This window comes from Cherax quadricarinatus, chromosome 33, assembly GCF_038502225.1.
Source record: "Cherax quadricarinatus isolate ZL_2023a chromosome 33, ASM3850222v1, whole genome shotgun sequence".
Lineage (NCBI taxonomy): Eukaryota > Metazoa > Arthropoda > Malacostraca > Decapoda > Parastacidae > Cherax > Cherax quadricarinatus.
The window spans coordinates 27,653,110-27,672,291 of NC_091324.1; the positions used below are offsets into that span (position 1 = coordinate 27,653,110).

The 19,182-nt window shown below is 39.2% G+C and overlaps 1 protein-coding gene across 6 annotated transcripts in view; it reads right to left on the reverse strand.

The window, feature by feature from the left end:
- PAN3 (Poly(A) specific ribonuclease subunit PAN3) overlaps positions 1-19,182 on the reverse strand; it is an 81,179-nt gene extending 61,997 nt beyond the window's left edge. For 4 of the 6 annotated variants that reach the window (XR_011392727.1, XM_053783833.2, XM_053783830.2 and 1 more), the window contains exon 1: positions 18,823-19,182. The gene's annotated coding sequence lies outside the window, so the exon portion shown is untranslated. The remainder of the gene's footprint in view (positions 1-18,822) is intronic. The other 2 variants (XM_053783832.2, XM_053783831.2) reach the window with 2 other exon arrangements.

Here is a 19,182-nt window from a genome sequence, read left to right on the forward strand (position 1 = left end):
TCTATGATTAACCTCATCCTTCATAAATCCATCCGCCAACACGTCAACTCCCAGTATCTGAAAACATTTTCTTCCATACTCCTCCTCCCCAATTTATTTATTATTAATTTGGACATGATACATAGATGTACAAAGAAATACAGTGGTTAAGTGTAACATGCCAAAAGCCCCTTGTATGCAGAGCATGATGGGCAGGCTTAAAATTAACTTAAGATTAACTAAGCAATGATATATTCAGTGGTAAAAATTATAGTAAACAAATAACAATTAAGCACAAATAAGTATTTCAAAGACAGGTCATATGGTCATTTGCTGAGTTGCTGTGCATTCAACAGAATGGAGTATTCTGTTAAGTAATGTAATTAAAGAAAAAAAAAAGTCTGTGAGTGAGTAAGTGGTTTTTAAGAAGAGACTTGAATTTATAAACAGTGTTTCTTTTATATTCACAGGCAATGAATTCCAGATTTTTGGGCCTTTTATGTGCATTGAGTTTTTGCATAGTGTGAGATGGACAAGAGGAACATCAAAGGGTTATCTGTGACTTGTGTTATGGTCATGTGTTTTGTTGAGGTTGGTAAGGAGACGTTTTAGGGGAGGGTTTATATCCAAGTTATGTACCACAAACGACTCTCCTTACCCTGTACCACTCTAATACATATCCTTACCTCACCTATGGTATTTGTGCCTGGGGCTCAACCACAGCCAACCACCTTAGACCCTTAATAATTCAACAAAAAGCTGCTGTGCGGGTGATAACCATCTCCTGTGCTAGACAGCACACCCCACCACTTTTCAAAAGATTCAATTTGCAAATATGCAAGACATGCACTCTTTTTATTGTGCCTACTACATATTCAGAACATTAAACTCCACTGTAAACCCTCCCCTAAAACTACTCCTTGACAGTTACAACAGAATGCACAGCCACAATACAAGGCATAAGACACTTACAACATCCCTCAAGTCAGTCTCTCACTATGCAAGAACGCTACGCACATAAAAGGCCCGAATATGTGGAACTCGCTACCGGAACAGGTCAAGGATCCCCTAACAGCTTATAAATTTATGACTTTGCTAAAAAATCATTTTATCTCACAATATTAACCAAATCAACCAAAACATCTGCTAACTAGTTTGATTATGTGGCCTCTAGGCTCTTAATTCTGCCAATCCTTAAAATCACCTTATTTCTCAATATTAACCAAATCGGCCAAAACATCTGCTAGTTAGCTTTATTATGTGGCCTGGCTTTTAATTCTGCTATTCCATAAAATATTACCACCTGCACCATTACTTGTAAGGTAGATTTTGTGTGCAATTTCAAGATTATTTTACCGAACCCTACTCCACCTTACTACCTCTCACTTGTATTAAGTTTAAATAAAATTGTAAAACAGTTAACCACTATTACTTGTCTAGTTTTAAGTATAGTTACTTTGTACTATTATCTTATCTAGTTTTAATTAGTTACTATGTATTAGGATTAGTTTGCCCAAAATGCCTGAGCATGATAGTGGCTATCTTTGTACTCAGCAAATCAAAATTGTAATTACACATTGTAACCTTTACAAAGAAATATACTTTACTTTACTAAGGTGTTAGTTTAAGAACCTAAGAACTTATGCTATGGGCACTTCAAAAATGATTGGCACAAATATGTATATGAGTGAGAAGGGTTGGGTTTAAGGACCTGCCTAGTATGAGCCAGTAGGCCTGCTGTAATGCTCCTTTATTCTTACGTTATCTTCTAAATTTGCTGCCATTAACAACTTGTCATGATGTACGAGTGTTATACTGGGACGAGGAGAAAAGTGGTTTTTGGAGATGTGACATCTTGTTGGAGCAAGAACAAGGTAACATTTATGCAGGGTTTCAGGGTAAATTGGTTAGCTGGACTTGAGCCCTGTAGGTGGTAAGTACAGTGTCATTGTCCAAGCACTGTAGACAGGATGGAGATGTTACAGTTCAGAAGGTCATTTCAATTATGATGTCTGTGGGCTTATGGTAAAACAGCTACTGAATGTATAAATGATGGTGAAGTTTTTGGGAAAGTCACCCAACCTTGATGGGAGATAGTCAATGTGGCAAAAAAATTACACACCACAATTCAAGCCATGTAAATAACACTAATAAGTCACATGACTGTGATGACTGTGATGCCAGATGACTGTGAAACAGAAATCTGTAACTGTTTTGCATGATGGTAGGATTGCTGGTTTCTTTTCCTGTCTCATAAACACACTAGATAACAGGGATATCTTGCTACTCCTACTTACACTTTGGTCACACTTCACAGACACGCACATGCATATATATACAGTGGACCCCCGGTTAACGATATTTTTTCACTCCAGAAGTATGTTCAGGTGCCAGTACTGACCGAATTTGTTCTCATAAGAAATATTGTGAAGTAGATTAGTCCATTTCAGACCCCCAAACATACACGTACAAACGCACTTACATAAATACACTTACATAATTGGTCGCATTCGGAGGTAATCGTTATGCGGGGGTCCACTGTATATACATACATCGAGGTTTTTCTCCTTTTTCTAAATAGCTCTTGTTCTTCTTTATTTCTTCTATTGTCCATGGGGAAGTGAAAAAATAATCTTTCCTCCGTAAGCCATACGTGTCGTATGAGGCAACTAAAATGCCAGGAGCAATGGGCTAGTAACCCCTTCTCCTGTAGACATTTACTAAAAAAGAGAAGAAAAACTTTATAAAACTGGGATGCTTGAATGTGCGTGGATGTAGTGCGGATGACAAGAAACAGATGATTGCTGATGTTATGAATGAAAAGAAGTTGGATGTCCTGGCCCTAAGCGAAACAAAGCTGAAGGGGGTAGGGGAGTTTCGGTGGGGGGAAATAAATGGGATTAAATCTGGAGTATCTGAGAGAGTTAGAGCAAAGGAAGGGGTAGCAGTAATGTTGAATGATCAGTTATGGAAGGAGAAAAGAGAATATGAACGTGTAAATTCAAGAATTATGTGGATTAAAGTAAAGGTTGGATGCGAGAAGTGGGTCATAATAAGTGTGTATGCACCTGGAGAAGAGAGGAATGCAGAGGAGAGAGAGAGATTTTGGGAGATGTTAAGTGAATGTATAGGAGCCTTTGAACCAAGTGAGAGAGTAATTGTGGTAGGGGACCTGAATGCTAAAGTAGGAGAAACATTTAGAGAGGGTGTGGTAGGTAAGTTTGGGGTGCCAGGTGTAAATGATAATGGGAGCCCTTTGATTGAACTTTGTATAGAAAGGGGTTTAGTTATAGGTAATACATATTTTAAGAAAAAGAGGATAAATAAGTATACAAGATATGATGTAGGGCGAAATGACAGTAGTTTGTTGGATTATGTATTGGTAGATAAAAAACTGTTGAGTAGACTTCAGGATGTACATGTTTATAGAGGGGCCACAGATATATCAGATCACTTTCTAGTTGTAGCTACACTGAGAGTAAAAGGTAGATGGGATACAAGGAGAATAGAAGCATCAGGGAAGAGAGAGGTGAAGGTTTATAAACAGTTAGGGTAAGATATAAACAGATATTGGAGGATGGATGGGCTAATGAGAGCATAGGCAATGGGGTCTAAGAGGTATGGGGTAGGTTTAAAAATGTAGTGTTAGAGTGTTCTGCAGAAGTTTGTGGTTATAGGAAAGTGGGTGCGGGAGGGAAGAGGAGCGATTGGTGGAATAATGATGTAAAGAGAGTAGTAAGGGAGAAAAAGTTAGCATATGAGAAGTTTTTTACAAAGAAGTGATGCAAGGAGGGAAGAGTATGTGGAGAAAAAGAGAGAGGTTAAGAGAGTGGTGAAGCAATGTAAAAAGAGAGCAAATGAGAGAGTGGGTGAGATGTTATCAACAAATTTTGTTGAAAATAAGAAAAAGTTTTGGAGTGAGATTAACAAGTTAAGGAAGCCTAAAGAACAAATGGATTTGTCAGTTAAAAATAGGTGAGGAGAGTTATTAAATGGAGAGTTAGAGGTATTGGGAAGATGGAGGGAATATTTTGAGGAATTGTTAAATGTTGATGAAGATAGGAAAGCTGTGATTTCGTGTATAGGGCAAGGAGGAATAACATCCTGTAGGAGTGAGGAAGAGCCACTTGTGAGTGTGGGGGAAGTTCGTGAGGAAGTAAGTAAAATGAAAGGGGGTAAGGCAGCCGGGATTGATGGGATAAAGATAGAAATGTTAAAAGCAGGTGGGGATATAGTTTTGGAGTGGTTGGTGCAATTATTTAATAAATGTATGGAAGAGGGTAAGGTACCTAGGGATTGGCAGAGAGCATGCATAGTTCCTTTGTATAAAGGCAAAGGGGACAAAAGAGAGTGCAAAAATTATAGGGGGATAAGTCTGTTGAGTATACCTGGTAAAGTGTATGGTAGAGTTATTATTGAAAGAATTAAGAGTAAGACGGAGAATAGGATAGCAGATGAACAAGGAGGCTTTAGGAAAGGTAGGGTGTGTGTGGACCAGGTGTTTACAGTGAAACATATAAGTGAACAGTATTTAAATAAGGCTAAAGAGGTCTTTGTGGCATTTATGGATTTGGAAAAGGCATATGACAGGGTGGATAGGGGGGCAATGTGGCAGATGTTGCAGGTGTATGGTGTAGGAGGTAGGTTACTGAAAGCAGTGAAGAGTTTTTATGAGGATAGTTAGGCTCAAGTTAAGGTATGTAGGAAAGAAGGAGATTATTTCCCAGTAAAAGTAGGCCTTAGACAAGGATGTGTGATGTCACCGTGGTTGTTTAATATATTTATAGATGGGGTTGTAAGAGAAAAAAATGTGAGGGTCTTGGCAAGAGGAGTTGAGTTAAAAGATAAAGAATCACACAAAGTGGGAGTTGTCACAGTTGCTCCTTGCTGATGACACTGTGCTCTTGGGAGATTCTGAAGAGAAGTTGCAGAGATTGGTGGATGAATTTGGTAGGGTGTGCAAAAGAAGAAAATTAAAAGTGAATACAGGAAAGAGTAAGGTTATGAGGATAAAAAAAGATTAGGTGATGAAAGATTGGATATCAGATTGGAGGGAGAGAGTATGGAGGAGGTGAATGTATTCAGATATTTGGGAGTGGACGTGTCAGCGGATGGGTCTATGAAAGATGAGGTGAATCATAGAATTGATGAGGGGAAAAGGGTGAGCGGTGCACTTAGGAGTCTGTGGAGACAAAGAACTTTGTCCTTGGAGGCAAAGAGGGGAATGTATGAGAGTATAGTTTTACCAACGCTCTTATATGGGTGTGAAGCATGGGTGATGAATGTTGCAGCGAGGAGAAGGCTGGAGGCAGTGGAGAAGTCATGTCTGAGGGCAATGTGTGGTGTGAATATAATGCAGAGAATTCGTAGTTTGGAAGTTAGGAGGAGGTGCGGGATTACCAAAACTGTTGTCCAGAGGGCTGAGGAAGGGTTGTTGAGGTGGTTTGGACATGTAGAGATAATGGAGCGAAACAGAGTGACTTCAAGAGTGTATCAGTCTGTAGTGGAAGGAAGGTGGGGTAGGGGTCGGCCTAGGAAAGGTTGGAGGGAGGGGGTAAAGGAGGTTTTGTGTGCGAGGGGCTTGGACTTCCAGCAGACATGCGTGAGCGTGTTTGATAAGAGTGAATGGAGACAAATGGTTTTTAATACTTGACGTGCTGTTGGAGTGTGAGCAAAGTAACATTTATGAAGGGGTTCAGGGAAACCGGCAGGCCAGACTTGAGTCCTGGAGATGGGAAGTACAGTGCCTGCACTCTGAAGGGGGGGTGTTAATGTTGCAGTTTAAAAACTGTAGTGTAAAGCACCCTTCTGGCAAGACAGTGATGGAGTGAATGATGGTGAAAGTTTTTCTTTTTCGGGCCACCCTGCCTTGGTGGGAATCGGCCAGTGTGATGATAAAAAAAAAAAAAAATGAGGAACACTGCAGCAGGCCTGTTGGCCCATACTAGGCAGGTCCTTCACAGATCCATCCCACTAATAGAATATTTGCCCTCATAAGAACATAAGAAATAAGGAACACTGCAACAGGCCTACTGGTCTATGTGAGGCAGCTCCAATTCTCCCTACTAGCTTAGGCCAATGCCTTGACCTAGTGAGGTCAGACACGTCACTTATGGAAGGAGCACTCCATCCGACCTTGTAGCTAGTCATGTCCAACTCACACCCACTCATGTATTTATCCACCCTATTTTTAAAACTACACAATGTCTTAGCATCCATGACGGTACACAACTCTATTACCAAACCAGTGCTTTCCTATATCCTTCCTGAATCTGAATTTTTCCAACTTGAAACCATTGCTGCGAGTCCTGTCTATGTTAGATATTTTTAGCACACTATTTACATCCCCTTTATTAATTCCTGTTTTCCATTTATACACCTCAATCATATCCCCCCTAATTCTATGCCTTTCTTGAGTTCAGATTCAGGGCCCTCAGTCTTTCCTCATAGGGAAGATTTCTGATACATGGGATCATCTTTGTCATCCTCCTTTGTACATTTTCCAGTGCATTTATATCCATCCTGTAATATGGTGACCAAAACTGTGCAGCATAATCTAAATGCGACCTAACCAAAGATATACAGAGTTGAAGAACAACCTGAGGACTTCTATTAATTATACTTCTTGCTATGAAGCCAAGGATTCTGTTAGCTTTATTGCAAACACTAATGCACTGTTGTCTTGGTTTTAGATTACTGCTAACCAGAACTCCAAAATCCTTTTTGCAATCCGTAATATTAAGATCTACATTATTTAGTTTATATGCGGCATGGTTATTTTCCTGTCCAACATTTAGAACTTTGCATTTGTCTATATTAAACCGCATCTGCCACTGCTCCGACCACTGCATCAGTCTATTCAAATCATCTCGGAGTTCTCTGTCCTCATTAGAATGAACTGAACGGCCTATTTTGGTGTCATCAGCAAATTTACTTATGTCGCTATTTATTCCCTCATCTATGTCGTTTATGTAGATTGTGAACAACAAGGGACCCAACACTGACCCCTGTGGAACACCACTTGTGACGTGCCCCCATTCTGATTTCTCCCCATTTATGCAAACTCTCTGCTGCCTATTCATCAACCATGCCTCAACCCAAGAAAAAATTTCTCCTCCTATTCTGTGTGCCTTAAGTTTCCTCAATAACCTCTGATGTGGAACTCTATCGAAAGCCTTACTGAAGTCCATATACACAATATCATATTCAATACCATGATCTACATCCTCAAACACCTTAGTGAAGAAAGTCAGTAAATTCGTAAGACAGGAACACACCTTTGTGAAACCGTGCTGAGATTCATTAATCAATTTATGCCTTTCAAGATGGCTACGAATTGCTTCGGCAATTTTTGATTCCCTAAATTTTCCCACTATGGAAGCTAGGGACCTGTCACCTGCCTTGTAAATAGGTATTACATTTGCCATTTTCCATTTATCACGCACTATGCTAGTTTGCAGCGATATGTTGAAAAGATTAGCCAAAGGCATGCTAAGTTCCTCTTTACATTCCTTTAACACTCTTGCAAACAGCTCATTAGGGCCTGGGGATTTGTTAGGTTTTAATTTCTCTATTTGTCTGAGAACATATATCACTAGTTACTGCAATCGTGCATAGTTTATTATCGTCCTGTTCTACATGATCTATTATTTCTGGAATTCCGCTAGTATTTTCCTGGGTAAAAACTGAGAGGAAGTAGGTACTGAAAATTTCACACATATCCTTATCACTATCAGTGATCTGACCTGAGTTACTCTTAAGTGGGCCTATCTTGTCCCTAATCTTACTTCTGTATATCTGAAAGAACCCTTTTGGGTTAGTCTTTGAATCCCTTGCGACCTTAGCCTCATAATCCCTTTTTGCTTTTCTTATTCCTTTTTTTTATTTCTCTTTTTAACTAAATATATTGATTTCTTAACTGCCCCTTCCCTCTTTTGATACACCTATATATGCCTCTCTTTTGACCAATGAGATATTTTTACCCCTTCAGGGTCCAAGGCCAAAATCTGAAGTGGTGCTCCAGTGTCCAAGAAATTTTGAAAAAAAAAAAAAAAAAAAAAAAAAAAAAAAAAAAAATTCTTACAGAATTAAAGAGCATATTTTTGTGAAGGTAATAAGACAAAAAAAATTCTGATCAGTACTTACCGAGATACAGTGCCAAGAAGTTTGTCCAAAATGATGTGGTGGCGGCAACATCGATGAATTCCACATATGCGCATTACTTTATTTAGCTGTTTTTGTAGTTTTTTCTTTTCTTTTCCAATTTTTTTCTTTTCCTACTAACATTTGGGGCCTGAGAGACCAATACTGTATATAATGTATATATATAAACTCACTGTATTGAACACAATAACCGCACTAAAGTTATTATCATATTATTGTTTACCACTGTTGTTTATTACAATAAACATGCACAAATATTGTATAATACTAATGTTCTATCATATATTTACATATTTACAATCACTGGACATGGTTTTAGAACTGCTGAGCTTGTGGAACTCCTTAAAACAAGGCACCATGCACAGAGGCACCTTACATTCCTCACACATAAACCGAGTGTCTTTGCGTCTTTGTTGCCGTCGTTTTGTTTGTGCACAGACGATGCATCTCTTCTGAGCAAATTTCTTGAGTTGAAGGAAGCTGTATTATGAAATGATCACCTTCCCTCCTCAAACGCTTGGGTATATCCTGAGGAATTCGAGGACCTTGTTGTATAGCAGGTGTTCTTACCTGGTACTTCATTATGAGTTGTCTGACAACAGACAAACAAAATTCACCATACGGTGGTCTGTTGCCAGTCTTTATTTGGTACATATTATATGCATTGAGCATTGAAATGTCCATGAGATAGAAGAAAAGTTTCATGTACCACTTGTAACTCTTATGAGCACAATCAACAAAACCAATCTGCATGTCACATTTGTCAACCAAGCGCATGTTTTGTGTATAATCAATCACTGTCACTGGTTTTCGAATACGTTCATTAGTCACTCGATCAACTTTGCCACTGTCTTGCATTTCATTACGGTGAATGGTTGTCAACAATGTGACATCTCGTTTGTCATGCCACCGTAATGCCATGATGTCATTGGCAGTAAACACCTGTACGTCATCACCATGAGCACCTGCGTTGAGCCTGGGCATATATTTACAATTAGAACGCACTGTGCCACACACATCTGTCTTGTTCACTCGCATGAAATCACTGAGTAATGGGCTTGTGTACCAGTTATCGGTATATAATGTATGCCCCTTACCAAGATAAGGTGCCATCATGTTTCTCACTACGTCACCTGAGATACCCAATAACATCTTGGTATCTTTCAATGTTTTACTTCCCGTGTATACAACAATATCCAACACCAGGCCACTGTCACAGTCACAGAGTACAAAGAGTTTTATACCAAAGCGTTTCCTCTTGCTCGGTATATACTGCATGAATGACAGTCTACCTTTGAACAAAATCAAAGACTCGTCAATTACAAGATTCTTGAATGGATAAAAGTATATGCTGAACTTTTGTTTGAGATACATTAAAACATTTCTAATCTTGTATAACCTGTCACTTCTGTTAGGCCTGGTTTTGTCAGAGAAGTGCAACATACGTAACAGTAAGATAAACCTGTTCACTGGGATGATTTCACTGAAGACCGGGGTAGAAATTAGCCGATTTGTGGACCAGTATGCTTTTATATTATGCTTATAGACATGAGGCATAAGCATTATTGTTGCAAAAAGCAAACACATTTCTGCAACAGTCGTCTCTTTCCACCTGTGTAGTCTTGACTGTATGAACATTAAAATGGTATAAAATACCGACAGATTGTTAGGTAAGACACATATGCAACAGTTAGGTATCTTTATTTCGAAACGTTTCTCCTACACAGTAGGCTTCTTCAGTCGAGTACAGAAAAGTTGATAGAAGCAGAAGAGACTTGAAGACGATGTAATCAGTCCATCACCCTTAAAGTTTTGAGGTGGTCAGTCCACCTCAATGCTTTTCTCCAGACTGAGGGACTGACCACCTCAAAACTTTAAGGGTGATGGACTGATTACATCGTCTTCAAGTCTCTTCTGCTTCTATCAACTTTTCTGTACTCGACTGAAGAAGCCTACTGTGTAGGCGAAACGTTTCAAAATAAAGATACCTACTGTTGCATATGTGTCTTACCTAACAGTCTTGACTGTGGTGATATGATTGTATTTGCCATGGTGTACTCAAAATACTTATTACTTTCCCTGACAATAGTTTCCATCAATGGCTGGTCAAAGAATAATTCAAAGAATTCCAGTTCATTGGCCGTGGTTCCAAGGGGACAAGTAGGTAGAATTCCACTTTGAGAGTCATCAAAATGGTGGGGCTTGGGAACAAAACTGGGATTTTGCTGCCAATCCCAGATACGGTTTGCTGGTGGATACTGGACATCATAGGCTGGTTGTGCGGGTGGTTGTGGTTGTGGTGGGCTGGTGGCTGACGCTCCGCTTTGTCCTTGAACTGACGAGTCAGCAGTGTGGGTCCCAGCCTGGGCTGGTGAGTCACGCATGGCAGTGCCACTACCACCCCCACTACCACCATCTACTGATGCCTGTGGTCTATCCATGCCAAGTGTAGCCACATCATCCTCACTATCACTATCTAAACCTGGTGTAGGGCCATGGGATGTACTCCGGGATGTACTCCGTCCCCTGGGCACAGCATAGGGTACACCACCCGAGCGCATGCAGCGGCGTACATACTGACGCTTCACTGGTGAATATGATTCCTCACTATCACTACTCGAATGATCGTCAAGCGCAATAAAATCACAATCCACGTCACCATCATCATCATTACTGAAGTCAGAGGCCTGGCCACGTGAAAATATTAGTTTTCTCTTGCATTGAGGCACAACCGACCGTGAGTCACGAGTGCCCACACCAGAGGTAGAAGGTTGAGGATCGTCAGGGTTTTCTGCACTATTATCGATATCCTGGTCATTCCTTTCGGTCACTAACTGATCAAAGCCATAGAATTCATCTTCATTTCCACTTCCATCAGTGTCAGAACTATCAGATAGGAAGAGGAGAGTCCCAATTTTCCGGGAGTGAGAGCTGACTTGCGACGAGGCATGGTGAACAAGGGTAACTGAGCTGGCGTTCCCACAATGCTATGCGGGCGCCTAGATTTTTTGTTTATGGCGCACACCCACCATGCAGACCCGTTCTCTCACATGTAGGCCTATGAGCGCTTTTGCGCTAAATTTGACGGCGCTAGAATTTTGGCGTAGATCTACGGTTTGGACACTCAACGTGAAGCCGTAGATCTACGGGACGGACCCTGAAAGGGTTAATCCATTGTTCATCCATTTGGGATCATTTTTGTTAGATCTAATTTCCCTACTCGGAGCAAAAGTTGTCTGGGCAGCTAGAACTATGCTCTGAAAAAATGTCATATTGGCAACCAACACCACCTACCTGACCCATAGTCAGAACATTCCAATTTACCCCACCCAGGTAATTTTTCAGCCCCATGAAATTGGCCAAGCGAAAGTCTGGGACAGAGATTTGATTGCAGTTATCTGGGTAACTCCATGATATATTGAAACTAAGTGATTTGCGATCGCTTTCCCCAAGCTCGTCATTAATCTCAAGATTATTAACTAGTGATTCTTTGTTGGCAAGAACCAAGTCAAGTAGATTGTTTCCTCTAGTTGGTTCTGTCACAAACTGTTTTAAAAAGCAATCCTGAACCATATCAAGAAAGTCATTACTCAACATTTCCTGTCACAATGTTCCAGTCAATTTGTCTAAAGTTAAAATCTCCCATTAACACAACATTTTCATATCTAGATGCCTTATGAATTTCATCCCATAGCAGTTTACTGCACTCCCTATCAAGGTTTGGGGGCCTATAAATCACACCCAAAATTAACCTTTCGCAACCCTTGAGAAACTGTAGCCAAACAGATTCTGTGTCCGATGTTTCTAATCTCATATCTTGTCTAACACAATTTAAATTATCTCTGACATACATCGCCACTCCACCACCCTTCCTGTTGACCCTATCAGTATGGAATAGTTTATAACCCTGTATGTTGCATTCAGAAGGCACTTCTCTATCTTTCAAGTTGAACCAGGTCTCTGTTATAGCAATAATATCTATATTACCTGCACTTGCAAGTAATCTAAGCTCATCTATCTTATTTCTTAGACTCCTACTATTTGTATAGTAAACCTTAACCCTTTGACTGTTTCAGGCCCCTCTCTGAAACTGTCATTCTATGTCGCTCAATTTTTGAAAAAAAAAAAAATTATTTTTTCTTATGAAATGATAGAGAATCTTTTCCCGATGGTAATGACACCAAAAGTTCGAAATTTGGTCGAAAACTCGTGGAATTATGCTCCCGCGAAGTTAGCGGTCTCGGCGACATATGCGTATCGGCGATTTCGCCGACTTTGAGCCCAATTTTCAGCCAATTCCATTGTTCCAGTTGACCAAACTCATAGCTATTTCTTTAGAACTCCATTTTATCTATCAGCTGAGTACAAGAAACCTCCCATTTACTAATTTGGACTACCCAATATGGTGGTCAGAAATTGGCAATTTGGCCAATTTCACGCAAAATAAAAAAGATGCCAATTTCAAAATAGGGTCCAGAATAAACAAGGTAGACATTCGTGGCACTAAAATAACATATGCTCTGTTCATTAGTCACATCTCTAGGCCCCTCTTATATTATTATTGCTTTCTATTTTGATTTTTTATTCATACAAAAAAATACAAAATTTACTGTTATGCAGACGACTGCATTATTGTAAAAATGGTATAAATAATATCAGTGCACTAGTGAAAGAATATTAGACTCCCCAGTTGACGTGTATTGGACGTGTGGTGTGATTTATGTACTCTTGAACATTGGTAAAAATCGAACATTTCCGCTACTTTGAGCTCAGTTTCAAGGTCGTTTTCATCGTAAAAGTAATGAAAATCATCTCTATTTCTGTAATATGTTTTCCATTTTATCACCTAAGACCATGAAAACGCGAATACAACGATAAATACTATACGAAAATACACCTCAAAGTCGGCGTTTTATTCCAAAAAAACGATCAGAGTTTTTTTTTTCTCATTACGCAATGTGTGCTGCAGGATATTTTTTATGTGGTGCACACTGACCACACAGACCCATTCTCTCACATGTGGGCCTACCAGCTTTCTCCCACTTGATTTGAAGCCGCTAGAATTATTGAGAATATATACGTCAGAAACATTGGCTCGTAAGACGTATTCATACGTCGAAAACAGTCAAAGGGTTAAGGGAGCTAGTCACTCGTTGCCTTCTACTATCTCTCTTTGTTTGTTGATCAGTTAATTTGCCTTTACTAGCAACTTTATTTTGAATATTGTCTTTTAAACATATCCCTGAGGTATCCCGGTAATATCTGCTATTTTCGACCCTAATACTGCAGCCTGATTGTTTCCCACAAACACCCATACCTCTATAATCTATCAGTTTGAAGTCCTAGACAAGTCACCAATAACCCCCTCAATCAAATTTGCTAATGCAACCACTCCAGCCCCAGAGAGATGAACCCCATCCCTTGCATACATATTACGTTTACCATAGAATATGTCCAGTTATCAATGAATGGGGTTGCAAGTTCCTTGCAGTACCTGTCTAGCCAGCAATTTATACCAATTGCCCTAGACATCCATTCATTGCCCACTCCCCTTCTAGGCAAGATGTTACATATGATTGGGATCCCTCCCTTAGACCTGACTGATACATCTATGCTGACCTATACTTATCCAGCAGCTCCTGTCTCCTGCCATTCCCAATATCATTATCACCAGCACTAAGACAGATAATGGGCTTGTTCCCATTCCCTGACATAATATTATCCAACCTGCTGACCATGTCACCAACACCAGCTCCTGGGAGGCACACACTCTGTCTGGCCTTTCTATCTCTGTTACAAAAAGCACGGTCCATATATCTTACCTGAGAATCTCCCACAATCAGAATATTCTTACCTTGATAAGCAGGGGAGTCAGTGGTACCTTTAACCTCACTAACCACTGAAGTACACTCGTCCTGGAGAACAGAGAAGCGATTTCCTACCTTCACATCTTCTCAATTAACCCTTTCAGGGTCCACAGGCCCTCTCAGATAATTGTTCTTAGGGTCCCCCAAATTTCAAAAAAAAAAAATTATTTTTTCTTATAAAAAGATAGAGAATCTTTTCCCGATCATAATGACACCAGAAGTATGAAATTTGATGGAAAACTTACAGAATTATGCTCTCGCAAAGTTAGCGGTCTCGACGATGTTTACACATCAGCGATTTTGCCCACTTTGAGCCCCAATCCCAGTGTACTAGTTGACAAAAATCATACCTATTTCGCTAGAACTTCATTTTTTTCTATCGAATGAGTACAAGAAATTACCCATTTACTGATTTCAACTATCCAATACAGTGGTCAGAATTTAGCAATTTTGTCAATTTCACACAAATTTCAAAAGATAGCAATTTCCAAATAGGGTCCAGAATAAACAAGAAAGACATTCCTGGCACTAAAATAGCATTACCTCTATTCATTAGTCACGTCCCCACGCCCCTCTTACATTCTTTTGCTTTCCATTTTGAATTTTTATTCTCACAAAAAATAGAAGATTTACTGTTATGTAGACTACTGCATTAGTGTAGAAATGGTATAAATAATATCGGCGCACTTGTGAAAGAATATTAGACTCGCCAGTTGACGTGTATTGGACGCTTAGCATGAAGTATTTACTTTTGAACTTTGGTAAAAATCAAACATTTCTGCTACTTTGAGCTCAATTTCAAGGTACTTTTCATTGTAAAACCAGTCAAAATCATCTCAATTTCTGTAATATGTCTTCCATTCTATCAAATGAGACCAGGAAAACTACAATACAACAATAAATACCATACGAAAATACAGTGCAAAGTCTGTTTTAGTCCAAAAACACGGTCAAAGTTTTTTTTTTTTCTCATTACGCACTGTGTGCTGCAGGATTTTTTTTATACTGCGCACACTGACCACATAGACCCATTCTTTCATATGTAGACCTACCAGCTTTCTCTCACTAGATTTGAAGGCGCTAGAATTTATGAGTACTAGTACATCAAGGACCCTGGCACTTAAGCCGTACTAGTACGGCCAAAACTCTGAAAGGGTTAACCTTCCTTATCATCCTTCTTCCTGAATTGTGAACCACTTGCTACTTAAACTGGCTGCCACTCTCCAAATCACTGCTGGTAACTTTTTCCTCCTCACCAGCTATAACCATCTCACACTCACTCCCAAACCCCTCTAGACAAAGCTTCAGCCTCCTATTTTCCTCCTGAAGAAGTAGAATCTCCTTCTTCAACACTTTAACCTGAGATTCTAAAAACTACAACAACCCATGGTGCTAGGTAACACCCCACGCTAATCCCAGACAGCTTAGGACTGGTATGACCACACGTGATCACTGACCTCAGTGTACTCAGCATACAAGTTAAAGAATTTAAAAAATTTTGACAGAAGGGAAAATCTGCCCACTATTTAGGCTAGACACTGACTTGCTGAATTACACACAATGGCTGCTTAGCCCTGCCATCACAATAAGGTACCCCCCCCCACACCAGCACAGAGGAAGCAGTAAAAATAAATAAAACAAAAATGCAAGTCAAGCTGTGTATAAATAATTTCAAACTTTCACAGTTGAAGGACATCATGCTTGACATTGTTTATATGTATAATATACAATACACCATTATTGCAGAGAACCATTAACTATCCCTTTAATTTCTGCAATCTTTTAATCTGCAAACTAATATACATTATTCCAGTCATAAATTCAGGTAAAAAACTCTTTCAACAAAATACAATTATACGCTCCCTCCTGGCATTCAAATGTCAAAATTTTTGCAAAAACTGTTGTCACATAGATGGACACATCTTACACCTCCTGCCCCCTATTCACCTAATAGTAAATAGATACCCAAGTGATAATTGACTGTTCTGGACAGTATCCTAAGGAAAGACTCCAGTGAAAAGCCAGTACTATTTAGCTTTGTTGGGTTATCCTGAGTTAATACCCTAATCTCTCAAAATTTCAAGTGAGATAATCTGGATACAAAGTGATAATTAACACTTAACTTACAATATCTTATATATGTATGCCTACAATATCTATGTTCCCTCAAAATTACAATAAAAATTTATATATATATATATATATATATATATATATATATATATATATATATATATATATATATATATATATAAGTTTTTATTTAGAGCAATATACAAATGGTTTTGCAAATATATATATATATATATATATATATTATCATTCCCACCAAGGCAGGGTGGCCCGAAAAAGAAAAAACTTTCACCATCATTCATGGAGTGATGATAAAGTGGGCAAATCGGCCGGTGTGATAATAAAAAAAAAAAAAAATAAAATATATATATATATATATATATTTGCAAAACCATTTGTATATTGCTCTAAATAAAAACTTACTCAAACTAATAAAACTGCAGCAGGCTGAAAGCAATTCCTCATATTTTTAATACAGTACAGTGGTACCTTGACTTACGAGTTTCATTCGTTCCGTGACCGAGCTTGCAACTTAATTTGCACATATATGAAATCAATTTTCCTCATTGAAATGAATTGAAATGCCATTAATTCATTCCAGTGGAATTCCTGACTCTTGGGAGGCAGGAGAAAATACCTCAATATAACACTAATATCAACTCCATGGCTTATTTATCTATCACAGTTGATCTAATATGACATAATAAACAATGTAAATAACATAGAAACGTGATATATACTCTAGAATTAATTAAATATGTCATTATGTGACGAGTGGTGGCAGCCACTCCCGAGGTAAAAATAATTATCGCTCTGACCATATCTTCCCATTCTTGCCCTTCTGAGGTCTTATTATAAGAGAAAATGGAGTGTTTATGAGGCTAACTGCACTAGATCACTAGCTTCATAAGGAAAACACTGAAACAAAAGTGATTTTCTCGTGTTTTTCTATGATTTCATGCTTAAATTCAATGGACATCATCCACTTTTTCTCAGCACTGTGCTTTGCACTTGCTTTGCGCCAACTTGTGGTGGCATATCTGAAGCTCGCTCATAACTCGGACTTTGGCTCGCAACTCAAAGCAAAAAATCAACCGAGCAATGGCTCGTAACTCAGAAAACTTATAAGTTGGGGCACTCATAAGTCAAGGTGCCACTGTACAGCATTATACTTTTATCAAAAATCTGATCTTTGCTATTACATTTTTGGTCAAACTGTTACTTGGGTAACAGTAGTTGATGGCTTGCTTGCTTGCTCTCTCTCTGTCTCTCTCTCAAGTTTGAAGTATACAATACTAAACTAGGTTTTACAATATGCTGTTCAAATAGTAAAAAATGTAACCTAACCTAACAAACTCACCTAGCCCAACTAAAATAACCTTCCATAACTTAACCTTACTCTGCCACTGGTAGATATGTGTGTTTGTTTACATTTTGCCAGGCACAACATGACTTAACAGTAAGCAATGATTGGTTCAGACATACTGTGCAGTCAAAATAAATGTACTATTTTGATTAATATCTCCCAGAGTAACTTGCACAAAATAATTACATATTCCATGGCACACACAAGTCGTACATATTGTAAAATGAAAACTAATACCCGAGTTCTGAAGAATAGCGGTCTTAAACTACAGTCATTACCAGTACTAACACCAGCTCTGGGTAGTTTTAAATATAGGTTGGATGGATATATGAGTGTATGTGGATGGGTGAAAGATGGACCCACCTAGCATGGGCAAATAGGCCTACCGCAGTGTTCCTTCATTATGTTTTTCTTTTAAGACACCAAACATCTCCCACCAAGGTTGGTGGGAAACTGACACTACAATTCAGATGCCTGCCCCTCCAAACTGCAAATATCCCCACCCATCCTTCAGAGTGCAGGTGCTGTGCTTCCCACCTCCAGGACTTGAAGTCTGATTAACTGGGTTCCCTGAATCCTTTCATAAATGTCACCTTGCTCACACTCCAACAGCTCATCAAGTCATAAAAACCACTTGCCTCCACCCACTCTTATATAACACACTCCTGCCTGTTGGATGTCCAAGCCCCTCGCATGCAAAACCTCCTTTAGCCACCTTCCTCCAACCTACCCCTATGCTACCCCCCAATGGAAATAAGTCACTCTGGCTTTTTTGGGTCATCCTAGATAATTTACACTACCTACCTGGAGTCTACATGGAGGGTATTTTGGGGATCAACGCCCCAGTGACCCGGTCCACAACCAGGCCACTATGTATGATATTTGTAGTTGTGTGTACTTGTGTCTAAATAAACTTATACCCCCCACCAGAGATTTATACCCTTCAGATCATCCTATTTTGCTCCATCCTCTCTTAAATGTTCAAACCACCTCAACAACCCCTCCCTCAGCTCTCTGAATGTTATTATCATTAAAGTGAGATCAGTTATATATATCCTCAGTGCTTATATCAATAACTGGTTAAATCATGTCACTGATGTATTTCTATGAAGACATTTTCCAAGGATGCATTTTTTGTTTGATCTGACTGAATTAAAAAAAATCAGCTTCTGTGTCAATCAAGAGAAAGGCTTAAACTTTATGGAAATAATCTTCATAACCTAAGAATTTATTACTACAAGCTCTTATTATTTATAATGTAAAATATACAAATTACATTAAACGTGTGTGTGTGTGTGTGTGTTATGTTGGGTAGTAGTAGAGATATGTTGATGTTAGCAACATCAAGTTGCCAAGACTGAATCAGCTGTTTACCATCAGAGAAGTGGACGCTACCACCGCCTTCACTAACTTTCAACCACTTGTATCTCCTCCACTTATTATCATTCACTGTCCACCAGCCGCCATTAAATGCACTCGACTGTTCTACTCACTTGTGTCACTAGATAAAACATCCCACTAGCTCATGATTAAACAGAAAGAGAGTGTAAACACACGAGACTGCGGAGAAGCGCTTCAATATGGCTGGAAACAGTGAACAAGTGAGGGTGATGGCGGGGGTGGTGAGAGGGATCAGATGCTGCTATTGTGGCTAGTGAGTGTGATGAGTGGGCTAACACTCACCCGCCGCCACTCTCACATCACCAACCTTCACCACACTTATACACCACTCAA